Source organism: Lolium rigidum, chromosome 1 (genome assembly GCF_022539505.1).
Source record: "Lolium rigidum isolate FL_2022 chromosome 1, APGP_CSIRO_Lrig_0.1, whole genome shotgun sequence".
NCBI lineage: Eukaryota > Viridiplantae > Streptophyta > Magnoliopsida > Poales > Poaceae > Lolium > Lolium rigidum.
Window position 1 is genome coordinate 148,947,543 of NC_061508.1, and position 6,348 is coordinate 148,953,890.

The 6,348-nt window shown below is 42.2% G+C and overlaps 1 long non-coding RNA gene across 3 annotated transcripts; it reads right to left on the bottom strand.

Annotated features, from left to right (window-relative positions):
* Nucleotides 1-898: 898 nt before the first annotated feature.
* LOC124682560 lies at nucleotides 899-5,842 on the bottom strand. Of its 3 annotated transcripts, none has more exons than XR_006996330.1 (4): nucleotides 5,655-5,842; nucleotides 2,378-2,431; nucleotides 1,516-2,062; nucleotides 899-1,432 (listed from the first exon to the last, which is right to left on the bottom strand). It is a non-coding gene; the product is annotated as an uncharacterized LOC124682560 (long non-coding RNA). The 3 variants fall into 3 exon arrangements; XR_006996331.1 differs by lacking the exon at nucleotides 5,655-5,842 and adding an exon at nucleotides 2,523-3,349; XR_006996332.1 differs by lacking the exons at nucleotides 2,378-2,431; nucleotides 5,655-5,842 and having other exon boundaries at nucleotides 1,516-1,635; nucleotides 1,944-2,341.
* Between the last annotated feature and the right edge of the window lie 506 nt (nucleotides 5,843-6,348).

The window sequence follows — 6,348 nt, forward strand, 5'->3', positions numbered from 1 at the left end:
ATACTAAATTAAGTAAAGTTTATAGTTTATTCTACTATTTGCGCGATAGCGCAACGGGTCATGAAGAAAAATTCCAGCATCCATTGACATATTAATACATTTTCATTTGTACCTATATAGGTATTTCTTGCTGTAGAAGCATATGGTTAGCAGCTCATGAACTGATTCTGCCATTTGCGCGGTACCAGAACAAGTTTTTTTTGTAAAATTTTGAGGAATAAAAAATAAGCGTCATATTTGATGTATATATAGCAAGTAAATACATGAAAAATCACCAAATATATGGATTTAAGCACGGAATAAATTAATTGTTCCATTAGCATATTATTTTACAGTAATTCGGGCATTTCTCTCATGTACCGATGCTGCCATTTGCGCGATAGCGCAACAGGTCATCTAGTCCCCCTAAACATGGCAGTATCCGACGCTGTTTAGAGATACTTGACTTATATATCGAAGTGGCGACCCATGCACGCGTACGTACAGATACACACGCTTCGTTCCTACCTTTACCACTGCTTCACGCGCGCGAGACAAGGCCGGGTGAAGGTGCATGCGAAACACGTAGGTAGGACTTGACGGTAGGTGCGGGTGATTCATGCATCCATACATACATAGACCAGGCTCCGCTCCGACTTCCATGCAATGTATCTGCCGGGTTGGAGTAGTGTCGTCGCGTAGATCGATACTAGATGGTCCACTCGCGTCTTGCCGCGCCGACTTCCAATGCTTCAGTTAAATTATTTTGCGCATGTTTTCCGCGTTTTAACTTCAAAACAAATTTATCAATAATTAGTGAACGCTTGAACGTGAGCTCTGCTCAACCATAGCACCAACTGAAAAATGAGCAGCACCAGCCGTGCACTGCTTGTAGAGATCGAGCAGGACGGCAGCAGGAGCAAGATGCTTGGGCGAGGCGACCACATGTGTTTCAGATGGCGTCACCTAGTCTTGCTGTGACACACCTGAAGAAGAGCATGCTGATACAAATTCCATGTTTTGTGAACCACCCTCCGTGTAAAACTTGGCGACTTGGAAATTAATGATTTCTCAGCGAATAGAGAAGCGAGACACCACCACATCCACAACATAGCTCCTTCCAACCAGCCTCAAGATATCTGAAGGGAGTACTCGCTAAGAACTCATTGATGAGTACATCAGGGGGCTTGCCTATTAAATCCGTGGCAACATCTCCAAAAAGAAGCATGCAATGCCAACCACCGATTCACCATCTCCCGCCTTCACACAAAGCGTGTACCTCAAAACCACAACAATAATTATGAGAATTGCAAACCATAGACAACGAACAAGGAAAAATTCATCAAACAGATGACGACACCTAGGAATGGCGCTCCCGATCACATGACCAAAACTACCAATTCTGATTGCTTGCAATGGCCTGCACTTTCATCCTACACCTGAACATCCTAACCTGTAATTTGAGGCACACATACAGTAAAACAATGATCAACCCAAAATGAACATGCACAAAGGACAAAGGAAACCAGCATATACCATGGACTCTTTTCGAATGAGCTCTGCAAGAAAGTCCATAGAAGAATTTTCAACATTAAGTGCAGCAAGGCGATGACCCTTTTGCGCGAGGCGTTCAACCATGTAGTCAGGCCCAATGACCTTCAAGAATTAAACAGAACATGTAACAATACCACAGACAGGCATAGTAACACATGCCGAAAATATCTAAAGAAATCTAATTCACAACAACCACTATTTCAAAAGGGCAGAAACATGTGGATCCACATGATTAATACAAATCATCGAGCCGTATCTTGGGGTCAAATTAAGCATGGTGCACATAACGAAAACATACTAAGGAGCATTTTTACAAACAATGAACTCACAGGTCAATACCTTTAAAGTAGTAGAGACTAAACTGATTAAAACAAAATAGAAAAGATATTAGTAAATCCGGTAGAACATACAGTCCTGCAGCTTGAAAGTGCAGCCCAGTATGAGAGGCTCCATGTTACTCCTACAAATCAGTTCATCCGCATCAACCTGCTTAGCAAGCTCTCCCCGCAGAACAACAATAGCGGTGTGTCTACAAAAAAATCAAAAAGCAATGAGCCTCCAGCCGTCATGACCAGAGAATCTGAACAAATGATCTTCGTACATGTAAGATTGCCGGGCAGAGAAGAATAAAAAAAAAAGTGCATGGAAACATGGTAGCAGCTAGCTGAAAAGAGCTAGTGAGCAATTCCTCCAAAAGTAAGCAAGAATCAAGCAGCACAATATGGCCATCCATATCCGGAAGGAAACGACATTCCAGAAAGAAGGCAATAGCTTTCAGTAGTAAGATGAAAAACAAGAATGAAGAAGCACGTCTCTAAGTGAGTGGTTGAAGCACTCAAAGCACCTCCTATGAGTCATCGGCGCCTCATCCCCTATATATCCCAAGAGTCCGGACGACCTGAAACAAAACACTAACTAATTATATGCCACTTCAGTGACAACATACAGAGTTGTATATCAACATATGACAGTCTAACTCGGTAAAATACCTATGGTTCTTTATGTCATATAGGAATCACCTATGGCACAATTGACTTTTGAATAAAACCTGAATGAAATAAATCGAAGAATACAAAGGAGTACAAATCTTTCTCGAAAAGGATAAATAAGCATTCCAAAGCATGCAAGATAAGGCAAGTTGCATTTTACTGTGCAAATATTATGAACCGGTCAACACTTTTTTGGCAGCATACTTGAGTAACTTTGTAGCCTCATAAGAGTCAATCTATTTTGTCTATACTCTAATAGGTTTGCCAATTGAACTAAATGAAATGCATTACCATTGGCTTTGATTTTTTCCGCAGTTGTGCTTTACACATGTCCGTCCTAGAGAACTATTCTATAGACCTGATTGCAAGTAGTTTCCCAGTATTAGAGGAGTCAGTATGTTCCAAGGCCCCTGCTATTTTCCTATAAATTCTGTATAAGTTCCTGCTACCCAGCACCTATTCTTCCTTCTCCTGCTAAAAAAGTGGATATATATGTTTGCACCTTGCAGAGTACATTTTTAGCGACACTGGCACGAATGGCTGAAGCAGAAAGTGATAACCACCACTCAAAGTGCTAATTTATATTGTAGATAATATACTTTTAGTGCCATAATAAGGAAGACGTCATGTAAGGAACAACCCAACCGAAATACAACAGGGAAATCACCATACACGATTAAGAACTAATCTTCATACTAAACCCGTGCTAGGTAAAATAGACCATAAATCTGTCATAGACCAAACTATCACTGCAATCCATGCTGAACAATTAAACCTGAATGCTAAACCTGCAGTAGGAAAAATCGATCCAGGACAAAGCAACCAAGAGCCATCGCTGATAAGACATGAATCTGAAAACCGCACAGCTAAATGCATTGCATATTTCGGCTCTAGGCACTTAAATCCCTAGCTCACAAACAAAATCCGGAAAAGCATCTAGGTGTATACCAAGACGTACAACGTCCAAACCAAAAATAGCCAGCGTGCCCACACACGCCTAGAAAACAATGAACACAACAAAGTGGCGGCACCGGCCGAAGGAAGCCTAGCAAGATGTGCCCCAAATCGACGAATCCACATCAACGCGCCCTGATCACGTGCAGATCGAGCACAACCCCCAAGCAGCGACCGCACACACTCCCAGATCACTTCTCAGCCAAAAGAGAGAGTTTATGCTTAAAAGAGAAAACAGGGGAGGTCTGCATCAAGCGCACGGCCTGCAAGAGGACATGTCATCGATCAGGAGAGCTAATCACAAATACAATGGACGTGACTTGCACTTAAACAGGATTGGATGGTCTGCACTAACTGCAGATATCTAATGCAGTGCACAACTTCAGTTTTAGTGAAGCTACTGGATATGTATACACTTACATTCAAATTAGATAAATTAATTACTCTCGTGATGTTGCATTGGCACAAAGATGAACTTCTAACCTTGGACAGACCAAATCATGTCAATTGGCACGCACAATCTATATAAAAAAGCATTCCTATCCATCTATCAAATAAATGGCACCTTGTTCGTGGTTGCCTATAGGCCATAGTCTTTACTATTATTTGTAGCTAGGTTTGGGTATCAGGCTCTCATGATCTGTTGTCTATATATGTTCAGTAGATTAACTTAGTTCCAATTAATGAGGTTATCCAATGTACTCCCTCCTTCACAGTTTATTAGGCGCGCGCGTACCCCTAGATCACCAATTTAACCTATATAATTTAAATTATATAATATAAAAATTATATCATTAGAAAATAGAACATCTGAACTTTCTAATGATATAATTTTTATAACATATAACTAATGCTAACTTGATCAAATTTGCGACCTAGGGGTACGCGCGTGCCTTATAAACTGTGAGAGAGGGAGTATTTATATTTCATTGTCACAACCTTGCAACTATTTGAAAAAGTTAAGAACAAACTCAGGTAGTTTTGTCAAAACAATTGATGTCACAACTTCCAGTTAAGTTAGATAAAAATTAATTACTCTAGTAGTGCTGCATTGGCACAAAGATGAACTCAAACATTGGATAGACCAAATCATGCCAATTTTCATGCAAAATCCATCAAAAAATATTTATTCCTATCCATCTATCCAACAATTGGAACCTTGTTCGTGCTTTTCCATAGTCTTTACTATTATATTCGTAGCTGGGTATCAGGCTCTCATATTCGATTGTCTGTATAGGTTAACATAGTTCCAAGTAATGAGATATGGAGATTATCCAGTGTAATTATATTCCATGGTCACAACCTTGTAACTATTGAAAACCTGAGGAAAGGTTCAGTGGAGTTCCCTCAAACTACTGATGTCACAAAAGTGTGATTATAGTATTACAAAGCCAAATTGTGGATTAAAATACTCAATACCAGATAACCAACTCTGCAAAAAAAAAGAACTATCGGGTGCTGCTCAAACTATGTGAAAAAAGTAAAATGACCAAAGCATTGGCTTGCATTACTGCAGTTATATAAAGCTGAATCATTTCTAAACTAAACCCCTCCGCTATTTATGAAAACTATAGACAACAGTTGGACTTAATCTCTGCATCATATCACACTCATACACCAATCATCAGCAAATAATAGACCAGTAGTACACAGTGTGAAACTTGTCATAAAGAAATAGATATTGATGTGAGGGAGGTGATGGCCTCACCTTATTGCACGAGAGGAATTGAAGGCACACGAGATTGCTGCCATAGCTGAAGAAGATTCAGATCTAATTACCCGTGTCGTTGTTGCGGCAGCGGCGGCCGATTCGTCTGGAGGGATAGGAGATGGCCAAACGGGTCAGGAGCGTGCATTTTGTTCCCTTCTCGAATAGGATGTAGATGTCGGCGGCGCGGGTACAGATACGGGGACAGCTCAACACAGGCATGGACTGAGGTAACCCAGTCGACGACGGCAGTACAAACACAATGAAGATGTTGAGCACGGCATTCCCCACGCCAGAGAAGCAGAGCAAAGCCCGCCGGCGGCGGAAGGGCCAAAGCTAGCCGCCTCCCTTTTCTTGTTTTGAGTATGCCTTCTCTCTTGCCCTTTCCTATGAACTCGAATCTAGCCCCCTAGTGAGAGAGATCGATAAAAATCAGGCCGAGAGAGGAATGAAGAGGAAAAGACGCGGACCTAATCGAGAGAGGAGGGGTCGAGGTAGTCAACATAGAGCGGGAGGTGAATGCCCCTGTCCAGCGCCGTCGCACACCGTCCTCTTCAGCTGTGCTGCGCACCGCAAATCCCGTGGCAGCCTCCTGCAGCCCCCGCACCTCCTCGGCGGTCGTCGCCTCCTTCTGCTCCAGGGACAACGAGTCGCTGGCGGTCCAGTGCTTTGCCGCGGGAGAGGCAAGATAGAGATGCCCGATGGGCAGAGCGGCACCGCCTTGTTGCGAGAAGTTCTTTTTTTCTTGCCTTTTCACGTGTCTATTCCTCAGCAGATGAGACCAGAGAGATCGACGGCGCGGTTTAACGAACACACACGTTCCCAGGTGGAGCCGGCGACAACGACAGGCCGATCGTCCAGGGGAGCGCGGAACCCTGGGAGCTTAGTGCTCTTAGAAGATGGCTCCATGCATGGAATGGAAGAAGAACATGTAAACGAAAGAGACAAGGCGTTCCTAGCTAGGAAGCAGTGCTAGCAATAAACTTCTTCCTCCGTCCCATCAAATATATCTTAACTTTATTAATTTTAAATGTACAAATATAGTGACGGATCCAGGAATAAGAAAAGGAGGGGGTTGACTTATAATATATCTAAAAAAATTGTTAGATAATGGTAAAATTGTACGATGGTAGTACATGAATAAGTTGCACAAGAACAGTAATG